We start from the raw sequence: 20295 nt of genomic DNA, 5'->3' as shown, positions 1-20295 counted from the left end.
GGGGTGGGCGACTGGACAACCAGAAATATGGTTAAAAATTGGGGCCTAGGGACATGTCAAGCCCATTATGACATCTAATGGTCCAGCCACTGAGAGGACATACTAGAGGACAGGACTCATGCTGAGGGTCACAATGCGTGTTTATGCCCTCGTCGCACTCAAGAATGGGCGGGGCCTCAGGGTGAATGCTGGTTTCTCCTACTCTGAACGTTGGACAACATGCCAACACAAGGTTTCTTGCCATGGGTAAGGAAGAGTTCTGATTTCTGCAACACAGTCACCCATGGGCAGTGATTGGAGATAAGGTCTAAGTTCTGAAGCCTGAAAACTGAGGTAGGGAAGAGACTATGACCTAAGACCATGGCGGGTCTTATGTGCTCAGTGTGCGGTCAGCTGTCTGGGTGTTGGTCACGAGGTCCGTCCTCAGGTTGTCTGGATAGAAGTCTGAAAACACGGTTTGGGGACGTAGGTATGGCAGGCCCGATCTACAGACTATGAGGAGAATTTTTTGGGCTATGACCTAAGTGTGAGGCTTATGTCTCTGGATTTTGTGTCAATAGTGGCCTTGGAATGTCGGGCTGGCCTCATGGGCCATGGAGGAGTCTTTCTCTCTGGGGATGGCCTGATCCCAAGTGATTGGGGTCATTCTGTGGGTGGGAGGAATCCTTTCTGTGTTTACTTACCTCAAATGTCCCACCAAAGAGGGATTCCAGAGCAGAGCCCTGAGTAGAGGTGACTAGATGTCTCTACCTCTGGTTAAGATTGGGTGACTCGAGGCATGGCAGGCCCCATATGTGGACTCATGGTCCAGCCACTGAGAGGCTTTACTTGAGGACAGGGTTCAAACTGAGGGTCCCAATGTGTGTTTGTGCCCACCGCAGCTCTTAAGCATGGGCAGGGCCTCAGGGACCCTACACTACCCTCAGGGGCCCTACTACTACTCCTGTAGGCCCTACAGGGGTCCTACACTGAACTTTGGATAAGATGCCAACCACAAGATTCTGGCGAGAGGGAAGGAAGAGTTATGATTTCTGCATCACGTTCACCCATGGGAAATGAGTAGAGATAAGGTCTAGGTTTCTGTAGCCTGAAAACCAGGTTGGAAAGAGATGGCAACCTAAGGCCATGGCGGTTCAGATATTCTCAGTGTATGGCAAGCTGTCTGGGTGTCGGTTGGGAATTCAGGCCTCAGGTTGTGTCAGACAGGGCATTAGTGCACAGGCTAGACTATATAATTGGTGTACAGTTGAGTGGCATGCAGGTTTATCCTCATTTGAGGTTTCTGGGTAGACCCATAGGGCAACGTTTTTCTTCTAGAGGGCAGGCAGAGTGCAGCACTGTATCATCGGAAATCCCAAAATGGAGGGCGTGTGGTCAAGGAGAGGGAGGACGGAAGTCTGAGAACACTAGGTATTTTTAGGTTTTTGGGTGAGGGCACAGCAGGTGCACTCTAAAGAGCTTAATCAAGATCTCGTGCATCTGAACTCGAGGCGAAGATCAGCCGTTGGCTTAGGTTTGAGTTTCTTTCCATGATCAGACTTCATGAAGATTGGGGGCATCATGTGACCTTGGAAGCTTTCCTTGATATGAGTTGTGAGGTGGTCCATGAACAAGGACTCCTGTGGGACAGTCGACAACTGTTGGATGGCTCAAGGATGTCCCATAAGGAACGACGCAAGAGCAGGGTTCTAAGGGTTCTAAGGATCTCTAAGGAGAGATGCCTGGAAACCAAAGCAATAGATCCAATAGTGCCTATGGGCCTGTTCGTACCTTTTTACCTCTGGGGACATCAGTCTACGGGTCTGAGTGCTGGTAGGTGCTCAGATGGGCCCAGATTGCCCCTGTTTGTCCTGGGAAGCCACAAATATTGGGATGGCCTCAGGGAATTTGGAGGTTTATCCTATTAGTAGGGTTGTGGCCATTGGAATGGGCACATACAATTCCCTTGGAGAGGGCAAGCCCAGTCTTCATGGTTGGCTCCAAGGGCCTAGGCCAGTAGGGTGTGTAGGCCAGGGCTGTTTGGACAGTTGTCTGAAGACACAAACTCGGCTTATGTTTCGGCTCATAGGTATGGCAGGACTAATATCCAGACCATGAGGAGAACTCTTCGGGAAATGAAAAAAGGGCGAGTGTGAGGCTCTTGCTCAAGTTTTTGTCTCTGGATATCGTGTCTCTCATGGTCGTTAAATTTCCGGGTGACTTTATGGGAAATGGACGAGTCTTACTCCCTGGGGTTTTGCCCCGTCCAAAGAGTTTTGGGTCATTCTGTGGGATGGAAGAAGTCCGTTGTTCTGTTGTTGTTGATTTGTTTTGTTTTGTTTTTCAATCTCAAGTGTCCCACCAAATGAGGGATTCCAGAGTAGAGCCCTGGGTTGGGGAGACTGGACAACCAGAAATCTGGTTAAAAATTTGGGCCGAGGGACATGTCAAGCCCATTATGACTTCTAATGGTCCAGCCACTGAGAGGACGTACTAGAGGACAGGAATCACGCTGCGGGTCACAATGCGTGTTTATGCCCTCGTCGCACTCAAGAATGGGCGGGGCCTCATGGTGAATGCTGGTTTCTCCTACACTGAACGTTGGACAACATGCCAACCACAAGATTTCTTTCCATGGGTAAGGAAGAGTTCTGATTTCTGCATCACATTCACCCCTGGGCAGTGATTGGAGATAAGGTCTAGGTTCTGAAGCCTGAAAACTGAGGTAGGGAAGGGATGATGATCTAAGGCCATGGCGGGTCTGATGTGCTCAGTGTGCGGTCAGCTGTCTGGGTGTTGTTCACGAGGTCCGGGCTCAAGTTGTCAGACAGTGCATTAGTGCCCAGGTTAGACTATATATTTTGGATGCCTTAGAGTGCCGTGTAAGTACTTATCTGAAGAATTCTTCAGGATATGAAGAATGAGCGAGTCTGAGGTGAGTGCTCAGGCTTTTGAATCTGGATTTTTTATCAGCGATGGCCGTGGAATGTTGGGGAGGCCTCATGGGCCATGGACGAATCTTGCTCTCTGTGGATTTGGCCCGATCCCAATTGTTTTTCGTCAATCTGTGGGATGGAAGGACTCCTTTCAGGATTGTTGCCTCAGGTGTCCCACCAAAAGAGGAATTCCAAAGCAGAGCCCAGGGGAAGAGTGAAGGGACAACCCGAACTATGGTTAAAAATTGGGGCTTAGGGGCATGGCAAGCCCAATATGCTGTCTCCCCATCCAGCCACTGAGAGGCCTTACCTGAGGACTGGGCTCAGGCTGAGGGTCACAATGTCTGAAGCCTAAAAACCGAGGTTGAGAAGAGATGACGAACTAAGGCCTTGGCGGGTCCGATGTGCTCAGTGTGCGGCCAGCTCTGGGTGGGGCCAGGAGGTCCAGTCTCATGCTGTGTCAGAAAGGGCATTAGTGCCCAGGTCAGCCTATATATTTGGGTTAGAGCCGAATGGCGTGCAGGTTGATCCTCATTGGGGGTTTCTGGGTAGCCCCAGAGGGCAATGTTTTTCTTCTGGAGGGCAGGCAGAGTGCTGCATTGTAGTTCTGGATTGCCAAACTGGAGGGCTTGTGGGCCCGTAGTCTGAGGACGGAAGTCTGAGAACCCAAGCTAGGCCTCGGTTTCTGGGTGAGACCTGAATCGAGATCTCGTGCATCTGAAGTCAGGGCGAGGATCAGACAATCGCTCAGGTTGGACATTCTGTCCCTGATGGCCGCTTCCTGAAGAGGGGGTGGATCATCATGCCATAGGCGTTTTCCCAAGATGAGAGATGTGAGAAGCTCCCAACTGCAAAGATTCTTCTACAGGACAATTGAGGCCTGTTGGTTGGCTCCAGAACAACGATTCCGAGCAGGGTTCTAAGGATGGATGGATGGGTAGGCCACCTCGCATTCCAATTGTCTCCAAGCAACAAGACAGCTTAGATCTGATGGATCTGGGCGAGCAACCGAGTAGGCTCAGTTGAAATGGACTCTCCCGTGGATGTGTCCTAATATGATTTTGTGTCTATGGAGACCTTGGAATGAAGCGGTGGCACTGGGGCCCTGAAGGGTGCTCCTAAAGAGAGGCTTTCACAGAGCTCCATCGTGCAAGTTTCCCATGTTTATGTGAGATTTGTTCTGATGGGTGAGTCAAGAAACAGCCATATGCTGTTATTGAAATCCAGGCCTCTGAGGAGAAATGCCTGGAAGCCAAACCAATGGATCCGATAGGTGCCTAGGGGCCTGTTCGTTCCTTTTTACTGATAGGTGCCTAGGGGCCTGTTCGTTCCTTTTTACTTCTGGGGACATCAGTCTACGGGTCTGAGGGCCGGTAGGTGCTCAGATGGGCCCAGATTGCCCCTGTTTGTCCTGGGAAGCCACAAATATTGGGATGGCCTCAGGGACTTTGGAAGTTTATCCTATTAGTAGGGTTGTGGAAATTCGAATGGGCACATACAATTCCCTTGGAGAGGGCAAGCATAGTCGTCAGGTTTGGCTCCAGGGGCCTGTGCCTGTAGGGTGTGTAGGCCAGTGTTGTAGGGTCAGTTGTCTGAAATCACAAACTCGGCTTATGTTTCGGGTCATAGGTATGGGAGGACTGATCTCCGAACCATGAGGAGAACTCTTCGGGATATGAAAAAAGGACGAGTGTGAGGCTCTTGCTCAAGTTTTTGTCTCTGGATATCGTGTCACTCATGGTCTTGAAATTTCCGGGTGACTTCATGGGAAATGGACGAGTCTTACTCTCTGGTGTTTGGCCCCGTCCAAAGAGTTGGGGGTCATTCTGTGGGATGGAAGAAGTCCGTTGCTCTGTTGTTGTTCATTTGTTTGGTTTTGTTTTCAACCTCAGTTTTCCCACCAAATGAGGGATTCCAGAGTAGAGCCCTGGGGAGGGGCGACTGGACAACCAGAAATCTGGTTAAAAATTGGGGCCTAGGGACATGTCAAGCCCATTATGACATCTAATGGTCCAGCCACTGAGAGGACGTACTAGAGGACAGGACTCACGCTGAGGGTCCGAATGCGTGTTTATGCCCTCGTCGCACTCAAGAATGAGCGGGGCCTCAGGGTGAATGCTGGTTTCTCCTACACGGAACATTGGACAACATGCCAACCACAAGGTTTCTTGCCATGGATAAGGAAGAGTTCTGATTTGTGCATCACAGTCACCCCTGGGCAGTGATTGGAGATAAGGACTAGGTTCGAAGCCTGAAAACTGAGGTAGGGAAGAGATGATGACCTAAGGCCATAGTGGGTCTGATGTGCTCAGTGTGCGCTCAGCTGTCTGGGTGTTGGTCACGAGGTCCGGGATCAGGTTGTCAGACAGTGCATTAGTTCCCAGGTTAGACTATATATTTTGGGTGCTTTCGAGTGCCGTGTAGGTTCTTATCTGAAGAACTCTTCAGGATATTAAGAATGAGCGAGTCTGAGGCGCGTGCTCAGGCTTTTGTCTCTGGATTTGGTATCAGCGATGGCCGTGGAATGTTGGGGAGGCCTCATGGGCCATGGACGAATCTTGCTCTCTGTGGATTTGGCCCGATCCCAATTGTTTTTCGTCAATCTGTGGGATGGGAGGGCTCCTTTGAGGTTTGTTACTTCAGGTGTACCACCAAAAGAGGAATTCCAAAGCAGAGCTCTGGGGAAGAGTGAAGGGACAACCCGAACTATGGTTAAAAATTGGGGCCTAGGGGCATGGCAAGCCCAATATGCTGTCTCTCCATCCAGCCACTGAGAGGCCTTACGTGAGGACTGGGCTCAGGCTGAGGGTCACAATGTGTGTTTGTGACCAATGTGGCCCGCAAGCATGGGCGGGGCCTCATGGGCCACACTGGTTTCAAGTACACTGAACGTTGGACAACATGCCAACCACAAGGTTGGGGTTCCTGGGTAGCCCCAGAGGGCAATGTTTTTCTTCTGGAGGGCAGGCAGAGTGCTGCATTGTAGATCTGGATTGCCAAACAGGAGGGCTTGTGGGCCAGTAGTCCTAGGACGGAAGTCTGAGAACCCAAGCTAGGCCTAGGTATCTGGGTGAGGATATGGCAGGCACAATCTACAGACCTGAATCGAGATCTCGTGCATCTGAATTCAGGGCGAGGATCAGACGATTGCTCAGGTTGGACAGTCTGTCCCGGATGGCCCCTTCTTGAAGTGGGGGTGGATCACGAGGCCATGGGGGTTTTCCCACGATGGGAGTTGTGAGAAGCTCCCAACTGCAAAGATTCTTCTGCAGGACAATTGAGACCTGTTGGTTGGCTCCAGGACAACGATTCCGAGCACTGTTCTAAGGATGGATGGCTGTGTGGCCCACTTCGCATTCCAATTGTCTCCAAGCAACAAGACAGGTTAGATCTGCTGGGTCTGGGGGAGCAACCGAGGAGGCTGAGTTGAAATGGACTCTCCCGTGGATGTGTCCTAATATGATTTCGTGTCTATGGAGACCTTGGACTGAAGCGGTGGCACTGGGGCTCTGAAGGGTTCTCCTAAAGAGAGGTTTTCACACAGCTCCATCGTGCAAGTTTCCCATGTGTAGATGAGATTTGTTCTGATGGGTGAGTCAAGAAACAGCCATATGCTCTTATTGAAATCCAGGCCTCTGAGGAGATTGCCTGGAAACCAAAGCAATGGATCCGAGAGGTGCCTAGGGGCCTGTTCGTTCCTTTTTACCTCTGGGATCAGTCTATGGGTCTGAGTGACCGTAGGTGCTCAGATGGACCCAGATTGCCCCTGTTTGTCCTGGGAAGCCACAAATATTGAGATGGCCTCAGGGACTTTGGAGGTTTATCCTCTTAGTAGAGTTGTGGCCACTGGAATAGGCACATACAATTCCCTTGTAGAGGGCAAGCACAGTCGTCAGGTTTGGCTCCAGGGGCCTGAGCCTGTAGGGTGTGTAGGCCAGGGCTGTTTGGACGGTTGTCTGAAAACACAAACTCGGTTTATGTTTCGGGTCATAGGTATGGCAGGACTGATATACAGACCATGAGGAGAACACTTCGGGATATGAAAAAACGGCGAGTGTGAGGCTCTTGCTCAAGTTTTTGTCTCTGGATATCGTGTCACTCATGGTCGTGAAATTTCCAGGTGACTTCATGGGAAATGGACGAGTCTTACTCTCTGGGGGTTTGGCCCCGTCCAAAGAGTTTGGGTTCATTCTGTGGGATGGAAGAAGTCCGTTGTTCTCTTGTTGTTCATTTGTTTTGTTTTGTTTTTCAACCTCAGGTGTCCGACCAAATGAAGGATTCCGGAGTAGAGCCCTGGGGAGGGGCGACTGGACAACCAGAAATCTGGTTAAAAATTGGGGCCTAGGGACATGTCAAGCCCATTATGACATCTAATGGTCCAGCCACTGAGAGGATGTACTAGAGGACAGGACTCACGCTGAGGGTCACAATGGGTGTTTATGCCCTCGTCGCACTCAAAAATGGGCGGGGCCTCAGGGTGAAGGCAGATTTCTCCTACACTGAACGTTGGACAACATGCCAACCACAAGGTTTCTTGCCATGGGTAAGGAAGAGTTCTGATTTCTGCATCACAGTCACCCATGGGCAGTGATTGGAGATAAGGTCTAGGTTCTGAAGCCTGAAAACTGAGGTAGGGAAGAGATGATGACCTAAGGCCATGGCGGGTCTGATGTGCTCAGTGTACGGTCAGCTGTCTGGGTGTTGGTCAGGAGGTCCGGGCTCAGGTTGTCAGACAGTGCATTAGTGCCCAGGTTAGACTATATATTTTGGGTGCATTCGATTGCCGTTTAGGTTCTTATCTGAAGAATTCTTCAGGATATGAAGAATGAGCGAGTCTGAGGCGCGTGCTCAGGCTTTTGTCTCTGGAGTTTGTATCAGAAATGGCCGTGGAATGTTGGGGAGGCCTCATGGGCCATGGACGAATCTTGCTATCTGTGGATTTGGCCCGATCCCAATTGTTTTTCGTCAATCTGTGGGATGGGAGGGCTCCTTTCAGGTTTGTTACCTCAGGTGTCCCACCAAAAGAGGAATTCGAAAGCAGAGCCCTGGGAAGAGTGAAGGGACAACCCGAACTATGGTTAAAAATTGGGGCCTAGGGGCATGGCAAGCCCAATATGCTGTCTCTCCATCCAGCCACTGAGAGGCCTTACCTGAGGACTGGGCTCAGGCTGAGGGTCACAATGTGTGTTTGTGACCAATGTGGCCCGCAAGCATGGGCGGGGCCTCATGGGCCACACAAGTTTCAACTACATTGAACTTTGGACAACATGCCAACCACAAGGTTTCTTGCCATGGAGAAAGACTTCTGATATCTGCATCATTTTCAAACCCGGGCCGTGATTGGAGATAATGTCTAGGTTCTGAAGCCTGAAAACCGAGGTTGAGAAGAGATGACGACCTAAGGCCATGAGGGGTCCGATGTGCTCAGAGTGTGGTCACCTGTGTTGGGGGAGCCAGTAGGTCCAGGATCAGGCTGTGTCAGAAAGGGCATTAGTGCCCAGGTCAGCCTATATATTTGGGGTACAGCCGAATGGCGTGCCCCGTTGATCCTCATTTGGGGTTTCTGGGTAGCCCCAGAGGGCAATGTTTTTCTTCTGGAGGGCAGGCAGAGTGCTGCATTGTAGATCTGGATTGCCAAACTGGAGGGCTTGTGGGCCAGTAGTCCTAGGACGGAAGTCTGAGAACCCAAGCTAGGCCTCGGTATCTGGGTGAGGATATGGCAGGCACAATCTACAGACCTGAATCGAAATCTCATGCATCTGAATTCAGGGCGAGGATCAGACGATTGCTCAGGTTGGACAGTCTGTCCCGGATGGCCCCTTCTTGAAGTGGGGGTGGATCACGAGGCCTTGGGGGTTTTCCCACGATGGGAGTTGTGAGAAGCTCCCAACTGCAAAGATTCTTCTGCAGGACAATTAAGACCTGTTGGTTGGCTCCAGGACAACGATTCCGAGCACCGTTTTAAGGATGGATGGCTGGGAGGCCCACTTCGCATTCCAATTGTCTCCAAGCAACAAGACAGGTTAGATCTGCTGGATCTGGGGGAGCAACCGAGGCGGCTGAGTTGAAATGGACTCTCCCGTGGATGTGTCCTAATATGATTTCGTGTCTATGGAGACCTTGGAATGAAGCAGTGGCACTGGGGACCTGAAGGGTTCTCCTAAAGAGACGTTTATACACAGCTTCATCGTGCATGTTTCCCATGTGTAGATGAGATTTGTTCTGATGGGTGAGTCAAGAAACAGCCATATGCTGTTATTGAAATCCAGGCCTCTGAGGAGAGATGCCTGGAAACCAAAGCAATGGATCCGAGAGGTGCCTAGGGGCCTGTTCGTTCCTTTTTACCTCTGGGATCAGTCTATGGGTCTGAGTGACAGTAGGTGCTCTGATGGACCCAGATTGCCCCTGTTTGTCCTGGGAAGCCACAAATATTGAGATGGCCTCAGGGACTTTGGAGGTTTATCCTCTTAGTAGGGTTGTGGCCACTTGAATAGGCACATACAATTCCCTTGTAGAGGGCAAGCACAGTCGTCAGGTTTGGCTCCAGGGGCCTGAGCCTGTAGGGTGTGTAGGCCAGGGCTGTTTGGACGGTTGTCTGAAAACACAAACTCGGTTTATGTTTCGGGTCATAGGTATGGCAGGACTGATATACAGACCATGAGGAGAACACTTCGGGATATGAAAAAACGGCGAGTTTGAGGCTCTTGCTCAAGTTTTTGTCTCTGGATATCGTGTCACTCATGGTCGTGAAATTTCCAGGTGACTTCATGGGAAATGGACGAGTCTTACTCTCTGGGGGTTTGGCCCCGTCCAAAGAGTTTGGGTTCATTCTGTGGGATGGAAGAAGTCCGTTGTTCTCTTGTTGTTCATTTGTTTTGTTTTGTTTTTCAACCTCAGGTGTCCGACCAAATGAGGGATTCCAGAGTAGAGACCTGGGGAGGGGCGACTGGACAACCAGAAATCTGGTTAAAAATTGGGGCCTAGGGACATGTCAAGCCCATTATGACATCTAATGGTCCAGCCACTGAGAGGACTTACTAGAGGATAGGACTCACGCTGAGGGTCACAATGGGTGTTTATGCCCTCGTCGCACTCAAAAATGGGCGGGGCCTCAGGGTGAAGGCAGATTTCTCCTACACTGAACGTTGGACAACATGCCAACCACAAGGTTTCTTGCCACGGGTAAGGAAGAGTTCTGATTTCTGCATCACAGTCACCCCTGGGCAGTGATTGGAGATAAGGTCTAGGTTCTGAAGCCTGAAAACTGAGGTAGGGAAGAGATGATGACCTAAGGCCATGGCGGGTCTGATGTGCTCAGTGTACGGTCAGCTGTCTGGGTGTTGGTCAGGAGGTCCGGGCTCAGGTTGTCAGACAGTGCATTAGTGCCCAGGTTAGACTATATATTTTGGGTGCATTCGATTGCCGTTTAGGTTCTTATCTGAAGAATTCTTCAGGATATGAAGAATGAGCGAGTCTGAGGCGCGTGCTCAGGCTTTTGTCTCTGGAGTTTGTATCAGAAATGGCCGTGGAATGTTGGGGAGGCCTCATGGGCCATGGACGAATCTTGCTATCTGTGGATTTGGCCCGATCCCAATTGTTTTTCGTCAATCTGTGGGATGGGAGGGCTCCTTTCAGGTTTGTTACCTCAGGTGTCCCACCAAAAGAGGAATTCGAAAGCAGAGCCCTGGGAAGAGTGAAGGGACAACCCGAACTATGGTTAAAAATTGGGGCCTAGGGGCATGGCAAGCCCAATATGCTGTCTCTCCATCCAGCCACTGAGAGGCCTTACCTGAGGACTGGGCTCAGGCTGAGGGTCACAATGTGTGTTTGTGACCAATGTGGCCCGCAAGCATGGGCGGGGCCTCATGGGCCACACTGGTTTCAACTACACTGAACTTTGGACAACATGCCAACCACAAGGTTTCTTGCCATGGAGAAAGACTTCTGATATCTGCATCATTTTCAAACCCGGGCCGTTATTGGAGATAATGTCTAGGTTCTGAAGCCTGAAAACCGAGGTTGAGAAGAGATGACGACCTAAGGCCATGAGGGGTCCGATGTGCTCAGAGTGTGGTCACCTGTGTTGGGGGAGCCAGTAGGTCCAGGATCAGGCTGTGTCAGAAAGGGCATTAGTGCCCAGGTTAGCCTATATATTTGGGGTACAGCCGAATGGCGTGCCCCGTTGATCCTCATTTGGGGTTTCTGGGTAGCCCCAGAGGGCAATGTTTTTCTTCTGGAGGGCAGGCAGTGTGCTGCATTGTAGATCTGGATTGCCAAACTGGAGGGCTTGTGGGCCAGTAGTCCTAGGACGGAAGTCTGAGAACCCAAGCTAGGCCTAGGTATCTGGGTGAGGATATGACAGGCACAATCTACAGACCTGAATCGAGATCTCGTGCATCTGAATTCAGGGCGAGGATCAGACGATTGCTCAGGTTGGACAGTCTGTCCCTGATGGCCCCTTCTTGAAGGGGGGGGGGGTGGATCACGAGGCCATGGGGGTTTTCCCGCGATGGGAGTTGTGAGAAGCTCCCAACTGCAAAGATTCTTCTGCAGGACAATTGAGACCTGTTGGTTGGCTCCAGGACAACGATTCCGAGCACCGTTCTAAGGATGGATGGCTGGGTGGCACACTTCGCATTCCAATTGTCTCCAAGCAACAAGAAAGGTTAGATCTGCTGGGTCTGGGGGAGCAACCGAGGAGGCTGAGTTGAAATGGACTCACCCGTGGATGTGTCCTCATATGATTTTGAGTCTATGGAGACCTTGGAATGAAGCGGTGGCACTGGGGCCCTGAAGGGTTCTCCTAAAGACAGGCTTTCACATAGCTCCCTCGTGCAAGTTTCCCATGTGTAGATGAGATTTGTTCTGATGGGTGAGTCAGGAAAGCCATATGCTGTTATTGAAATCCAGGCCTCTGAGGAGAGATGCCTGGAAACCAAAGCAATGGATCCGATAGGTGCCTAGGGGCCTGTTCGTTCCTTTTTACCTCTGGGATCAGTCTATGGGTCTGAGTGACCGTAGGTGCTCAGATGGACCCAGATTTCCCCTGTTTGTCCTGGGAAGTCACAAATATTGAGATGGCCTCAGTGACTTTGGAGGTTTATCCTCTTAGTAGGGTTGTGGCCACTGGAATAGGCACATACAATTCCCTTGTAGAGGGCAAGCACAGTCGTCAGGTTTGGCTCCAGGGGCCTGAGCCTGTAGGGTGTGTAGGCCAGGGCTGTTTGGACGGTTGTCTGAAAGCACAAACTCGGTTTATGTTTCGGGTCATAGGTATGGCAGGACTGATCTACAGACCCAGAGGAGAACACTTCGGGATATGAAAAAAGGGCGAGTGTGAGACTCTTGCTCAAGTATTTGTCTCTGGATATCGTGTCACTCATGGTCGTGAAATTTCCAGGTGACTTCATGGGAAATGGACGAGTCTTACACTCTCGGGGTTTGACCCCGTCCAAAGAGTTTGGGGTCATTCTGTGGGATGGAAGAAGTCCGTTGTTCTGTTGTTGTTGATTTGTTTTGTTTGGTTTTTCAACCTCAGGTGTCCCACCAAATGTGGGTTTCCAGAGTAGAGCCCTGGGGAGGGGCGACTGGACAACCAGAAATCTGGTTAAAAATTGGGGCCTAGGGACATGTCAAGCCTATTATGATATCTAATGGTCCAAACACTGAGAGGACGTACAAGAGGAAAGGACTCACGCTGAGGGTCACAATGGGTGTTTATGCCCTCGTCGCACTCAAAAATGGGCGGGGCCTCAGGGTGAAGGCAGATTTCTCCTACTCTGAACGTTGGACAACATGCCAACTACAAGGTTTCTTGCCACAGGTAAGGAAGAGTTCTGATTTCTGCATCACAGTCACCCCTGGGCAGTGATTGGAGATAAGGTCTAGGTTCTGAAGCCTGAAAACTGAGGTAGGGAAGAGATGATGACCTAAGGCCATGGCGGGTCTGATGTGCTCAGTGTGCGGTCAGCTGTCTGGGTGTTGGTCACGAGGTCCGGGCTCAGGTTGTCAGACAGTGCATTAGTGCCCAGGTTAGACTATATATTTTGGTGCATTCGATTGCCGTTTAGGTTCTTATCTGAAGAATTCTTCAGGATATGAAGAATGAGCGAGTCTGAGGCGCGTGCTCAGGCTTTTGTCTCTGGAGTTTGTATCAGCGATGGCCGTGGAATGTTGGGGAGGCCTCATGGGCCATGGACGAATCTTGCTGTCTGTGGATTTGGCCTGATCCCAATTGTTTTTCGTCAATCTGTGGGATGGGAGGGCTCCTTTCAGGTTTGTTACATCAGGTGTCCCACCAAAAGAGGAATTCCAAAGCAGATCCCTGGGTAGAGTGAAGGGACAACCCGAACGATGGGTAAAAATTGGGGCCTAGGGGAATGGCAAGCCCAATACGCTGTCTCTCCATCCAGCCACTGAGAGGCCTTACCTGAGGACTGGGATCAGGCTGAGGGTCACAATGTGTGTTTGTGACCAATGTGGCCCACAAGCATGGGCGGGGCCTCATGGGCCACACTGGTTTCAACTACACTGAACCTTGGACAACATGCCAACCACAAGGTTTCTTGCCATGGAGAAAGACTTCTGATATCTGCATCATTTTCAAACCCGGGCCGTGATTGGAGATAATGTCTAGGTTCTGAGGCCTGAAAACCGAGGTTGAGAAGAGATGACGACCTAAGGCCTGAGGGGTCCGATGTGCTCAGAGTGTTGTCACCTGTCTGGGGGGAGCAAGGAGGTCCAGGATCAGGCTGTGTCAGAAAGGGCATTAGTGCCCAGGTCAGCCTATATATTTGGGGTACAGCCGAATGGCGTGCCCCGTTGATCCTCATTTGGGGTTTCTGGGTAGCCCCAGAGGGCAATGTTTTTCTTCTGGAGGGCAGGCAGAGTGCTGCATTGTAGATCTGGATTGCCAAACTGGAGGGCTTGTGGGCCAGTAGTCCTAGGACGGAAGTCTGAGAACCCAAGCTAGGCCTCGGTATCTGGGTGAGGATATGGCAGGCACAATCTACAGACCTGAATCGAGATCTCGTGCATCTGAATTCAGGGCGAGGATCAGACGATTGCTCAGGTTGGACAGTCTGTCCCTGATGGCCCCTTCTTGAAGGGGGGGTGGATCACGAGGCCATGGGGGTTTTCCCGCGATGGGAGTTGTGAGAAGCTCCCAACTGCAAAGATTCTTCTGCAGGACAATTGAGACCTGTTGGTTGGCTCCAGGACAACGATTCCGAGCACCGTTCTAAGGATGGATGGCTGGGTGGACCACTTCGCATTTCAATTGTCTCCAAGCAACAAGTCAGGTTAGATCTGCTGGATCTGTGGGAGCAACCGAGGAGGCTGAGATGAAATGGACTCTCCCGTGGATGTGTCCTAATATGATTTCGTGTCTATGGAGACCTTGGAATGAAGCAGTGGCACTGGGGCCCTGAAGGGTTCTCCTATAGAGAGGCTTTCACACAGCTCCATCGTGCAAGTTTCCCATGGGTAGATGAGATTTGTTCTGATGGGTGAGTCAAGAAACAGCCATATGCTGTTATTGAAATCCAGGCCTCTGAGGAGAGATGCCTGGAAAACAAAGCAATGGATCCGAGAGGTGCCTAGGGGCCTGTTCGTTCCTTTTTACCTCTGGGGACATCAGTCTACGGGTCTGTGTGCCGGTGGGTGCTCAGATGGGCCCAGATTGCCCCATTTGTCCTGGGAAGCCACAAATATTGGAGGGCCTCAGGGACTTTGGAGGTTTATCCTCTTAGTAGGGTTGTGGCCATTGGAATGGGCACATACAATTCCCTTGGAGAGAACAATCACAGTCGTCAGATTTGGCTCCAGGGGCCGGAGCCTGTAGCGTGTGTAGGCCAGGGCTGTTTGGACAGTTGTCTGAAAACACAAACTCGGCTTATGTTTCGGGTCATAGGTATGGCAGGACTGATCTACAGACCATGAGGAGAACTCTTCGGGATATGAAAAAAGGGCGAGTGTGAGGCTCTGCTCAAGTTTTTGTCTCTGGATATCGTGTCACTCATGGTCGTGAAATTTCCGGGTGATTTCATGGGAAATGGATGAGTCTTACTCTCTGGGGGTTTGGCCCCGTCCAAAGAGTTTGGGGTCATATTGTGGGCTGGAAGAAGTCCGTTGCTGTGTTGTTGTTGATTTGTTTTGTTTTGTTTTTCAACCTCAGGTGTCCCACCAAATGTGGGATTCAAGAGTAGAGGCCTGGGCGGGGCGACTGGACAACCAGAAATATGGTTAAAAATTGGGGCCTAGGGACATGTCAAGCCCATTATGACATCTAATGATCCAGCAACTGAGAGGACGTACTAGAGGACACGACTCACGCTGAGGGTCCCAATGCGTGTTTATGCCCTCCTCGCACTCAAGAATGGGCGGGGCCTCAGGGTGAATGCTGGTTTCTCCTACACGGAACGTTGGACAACATGCCAACCACAAGGTTTCTTTCCATGGGTAAGGAAGAGTTCTGATTTCTGCATCACAGTCACCCCTGGGCAGTGATTGGATATAAGGTGTAGGTTCTGAAGCCTGAACACTGAGGTAGGGAAGAGATGATAACATAAGGCCATGGCGGGTCTGATGTGTTCAGTGTGCGGTCAGTTGTCTGGGTGTTGGTGATGAGGTCCGGGCTCAGGTTGTCAGACAGTGCATTAGTGCCCAGGTTAGACTATATATTTTGGGTGCCTTCGAGTGCCGTGTAGGTTCTTATCTGAAGAACTCTTCAGGATATGAAGAACTCTTCAGGATATGACGAATGAGTGAGTCTGAGGCGCGTGCTCAGGCTTTTGTCTCTGGATTTTGTATCAGAAATGGCCGTGGAATGTTGGGGAGGCCTCATGGGCCATGGAAGAATCTTGCTCTCTGTGGATTTGGCCCGATCCCAATTGTTTTTCGTCAATCTGTGGGATGGGAGGACTCCTTTCAGGTTTGTTACCTCAGGGGTCCCACCAAAAGAGGAATTCCAAAGCAGAGCCCTGGGGAAGAGTGAAGGGACAACCCGAACTATGGTTAAAAATTGAGGCCTAGGGGCATGGCAAGCCCAATATGCTGTCTCTCCATCCAGCCACTGAGAGGCCTCACGTGAGGACTGGGCTCAGGCTGAGGGTCACAATGTGTGTTTGTGACCAATGTGGCCCGCAAGCATGGGCGGGGCCTCATGGGCCACACTGGTTTCAAGTACACTGATCGTTGGACAACATGCCAACCACAAGGTTTCTTGCCATGGGGAAAGAGTTCTGATTTCTGCATCATTTTCAAACCCGGGCCGTGATTGGAGATAAGGTCTAGGTTCTGAAGCCTGAAAACCGAGGTTGAGAAGAGATGACGACCTACGGCCATGGCGGGTCCGATGTGCTCAGTGTGCGGCCAGCTGTCTGGGTGGGGCCAGGAGGTCCAGTCTCAGGCTGTGTCAGAAAGGGCATTAGTGCCCAGGTCAGCCTATATTTTTGGGGTTCAGCCGAATGGTGTGCCCTGTTGATCCTCATTTGGGGTTTCTGGTTAACCCCAGAGAGCAATGGTTTTCTTCTGGAGGGCAGACAGAGTGCTGCATTGTAGTTCTGGATTGCCAAACTGGAGGGCTTGTGGGCCAGTAATCTGAGGACGGAAGTCTGAGAACCCAAGCTGGCCTCGGTTTCTGGGTGAGGATTTGGCAGGCACAATCTACATACCTGAATCGAGATCTCGTGCATCTAAAGACAGGGTGAGGATCAGACGATCGCTCAGGTTGGACATTCTGTCCCTGATGGCCCCTTCTTGAAAGGGGTGTGGATCACGAGGCCATGGGGGTTTTCCCACGATGGGAGTTGGGAGAAGCTCCCAACTGCAAAGATTCTTCTGCAGGATAATTGAGACCTGTTGGTTGCCTCCGGGACAACGATTCCGAGCAGGGTTCTAAGGATGGATGGCTGGGTAGCCCACCTCGCATTCCAATTGTCTCCAAGCTACAAGACAGGTTAGATCTGCTGGATCTGGGGGAGCAACCGAGGAGGCTGAGTAGAAATGGACTCTCCCGTGGATGTGTCCTAATATGATTTTGTGTCTATGGAGACCTTGGAATGAAGCGGTGGCACTGGGGCCCTGAAGGGTTCTCCTAAAGACAGGCTTTCACAAGCTCCCTCGTGCAAGTTTCCCATGTGTAGATGAGATTTGTTCTGATGGGTGAGTCAAGAAAGCCATATGTTGTTATTGAAATCCAGGCCTCTGAGGAGAGATGCCTGGAAACCAAAGCAATGGATCCGATAGGTGCCTAAGGGCCTGTTCGTTCCTTTTTAACTCTGGGGACATCAGTCTACGGGTCTGAGTGCCGGTAGGTGCTCAGATGGGCCCAGATTGCCCCATTTGTCCTGGGAAGCCACAAATATTGGGAGGGCATCAGGGACTTTGGAGGTTTATCCTGTTAGTAGGGTTGTGGCCATTGGAATGGGCACATACAATTCCCTTGGAGAGGGCAATCACAGTCGTCCGGTTTGGCTCCAGGGGCCGGAGCCTGTGGGGTGTGTAGGCCAGGGCTGTTTGGACAGTTGTCTGAAAACACAAACTCGGCTTATGTTTCGGGTCATAGGTATGGCAGGACTGATCTACAGACCATGAGGAGAACTCTTCGGGATATGAAAAAAGGGCGAGTGTGAGGCTCTGCTCAAGTTTTTGTCTCTGGATATCGTGTCACTCATGGTCGTGAAATTTCCGGGTGATTTCATGGGAAATGGATGAGTCTTACTCTCTGGGGGTTTGGCCCCGTCCAAAGAGTTTGGGGTCATTCTGTGGGGTGGAAGATGTCCGTTGCTCTGTTGTTGTTGATTTGTTTTGTTTTGTTTTTCAACCTCAGGTGTCCCACCAAATGAGGGATTCCAGAGTAGAGGCCTGGGCGGGGCGACTGGACAACCAGAAATATGGTTAAAAATTGGGGCCTAGGGACATGTCAAGCCCATTATGACATCTAATGATCCAGCAACTGAGAGGACGTACTAGAGGACACGACTCACGCTGAGGGTCCCAATGCGTGTTTATGCCCTCCTCGCACTCAAGAATGGGCGGGGCCTCAGGGTGAATGCTGGTTTCTCCTACACGGAACGTTGGACAACATGCCAACCACAAGGTTTCTTTCCATGGGTAAGGAAGAGTTCTGATTTCTGCATCACAGTCACCCCTGGGCAGTGATTGGATATAAGGTGTAGGTTCTGAAGCCTGAACACTGAGGTAGGGAGGAGATGATAACCTAAGGCCATGGCGGGTCTGATGTGTTCAGTGTGCGGTCAGTTGTCTGGGTGTTGGTGATGAGGTCCGGGCTCAGGTTGTCAGACAGTGCATTAGTGCCCAGGTTAGACTATATATTTTGGGTGCCTTCGAGTGCCGTGTAGGTTCTTATCTGAAGAACTCTTCAGGATATGAAGAACTCTTCAGGATATGAAGAATGAGGGAATCTGAGGCGCGTGCTCAGGCTTTTGTCTCTGGATTTTGTATCAGAAATGGCCGTGGAATGTTGGGGAGGCCTCATGGGCCATGGAAGAATCTTGCTCTCTGTGGATTTGGCCCGATCCCAATTGTTTTTCGTCAATCTGTGGGATGGGAGGACTCCTTTCAGGTTTGTTACCTCAGGGGTCCCACCAAAAGAGGAATTCCAAAGCAGAGCCCTGGGGAAGAGTGAAGGGACAACCCGAACTATGGTTAAAAATTGAGGCCTAGGGGCATGGCAAGCCCAATATGCTGTCTCTCCATCCATCCACTGAGAGGCCTCACGTGAGGACTGGGCTCAGGCTGAGGGTCACAATGTGTGTTTGTGACCAATGTGGCCCGCAAGCATGGGCGGGGCCTCATGGGCCACACTGGTTTCAAGTACACTGAACGTTGGACAACATGCCAACCACAAGGTTTCTTGCCATGGGGAAAGAGTTCTGATTTCTGCATCGTTTTCAAACCCGGGCCGTGATTGGAGATAAGGTCTAGGTTCTGAAGCCTGAAAACCGAGGTTGAGAAGAGATAACGACCTACGGCCATGGCGGGTCCAATGTGCTCAGTGTGCGGCCAGCTGTTGGGTGGGGCCAGGAGGTCCAGGATCAGGCTGTGTCAGAAAGGGCATTAGTGCCCAGGTCAGCCTATATTTTTGGGGTTCAGCCGAATGGTGTGCCCTGTTGATCCTCATTTGGGGTTTCTGGGTAACCCCAGAGAGCAATGGTTTTCTTCTGGAGGGCAGGCAGAGTGCTGCATTGTAGTTCTGGATTGCCAAACTGGAGGGCTTGTGGGCCAGTAGTCTGAGGACGGAAGTCTGAGAACCCAAGCTAGGCCTCGGTTTCTGGGTGAGGATTTGGCAGGCACAATCTACAGACCTGAATCGAGATCTCGTGCATCTGAAGACAGGGTGAGGATCAGACGATCGCTCAGGTTGGACATTCTGTCCCTGATGGCCCCTTCTTGAAAGGGGGGTGGATCACGAGGCCATGGGGGTTTTCCCACGATGGGAGTTGGGAGAAGCTCCCAACTGCAAAGATTCTTCTGCAGGATAATTGAGACCTGTTGGTTGCCTCCAGGACAACGATTGCGAGCAGGGTTCTAAGGATGGATGGCTGGGTAGCCCACCTCGCATTCCAATTGTCTCCAAGCAACAGAACAGGTTAGATCTGCTGGATCTGGGGGAGCAACCGAGGAGGCTGAGTTGAAATGGACTCTCCCGTGGATGTGTCCTAATATGATTTTGTGTCTATGGAGACCTTGGAATGAAGCGGTGGCACTGGGGCCCTGAAGGGTTCTCCTAAAGACAGGCTTTCACAAGCTCCCTCCTGCAAGTTTCCCATGTGTAGATGAGATTTGTTCTGATGGGTGAGTCAAGAAAGCCATATGTTGTAATTGAAATCCAGGCCTCTGAAGAGAGATGCCTGGAAAACAAAGCAATGGATCCGATAGGTGCCTAAGGGCCTGTTCGTTCCTTTTTAACTCTGGGGACATCAGTCTACGGGTCTGAGTGCCGGTAGGTGCTCAGATGGGACCAGATTGCCCCATTTGTCCTGGGAAGCCACAAATATTGGGACGGCCTCAGGGACTTTGGAGGTTTATCCACTTAGTAGGGTTGTGGCCATTGGAATGGGCACATACAATTCCCTTGGAGAGGGCAATCACAGTCGTCAGGTTTGGCTCCAGGGGCCGGAGCCTGTAGGGTGTGTAGGCCAGGGCTGTTTGGACAGTTGTCTGAAAACACAAACTCGGCTTATGTTTCGGGTCATAGGTATGGCAGGACTGATCTACAGACCATGAGGAGAACTCTTCGGGATATGAAAAAAGGGCGAGTGTGAGGCTCTGCTCAAGTTTTTGTCTCTGGATATCGTGTCACTCATGGTCGTGAAATTTCCAGGTGATTTCATGGGAAATGGATGAGTCTTACTCT

The sequence above is a fragment of the Mustela lutreola genome, chromosome 10 (genome assembly GCF_030435805.1).
Source record: "Mustela lutreola isolate mMusLut2 chromosome 10, mMusLut2.pri, whole genome shotgun sequence".
In the NCBI taxonomy this organism is placed as follows: domain Eukaryota; kingdom Metazoa; phylum Chordata; class Mammalia; order Carnivora; family Mustelidae; genus Mustela; species Mustela lutreola.
The sequence above is the reverse complement of the archived record's forward strand: the minus strand, read 5'-3'. Positions refer to the sequence as shown.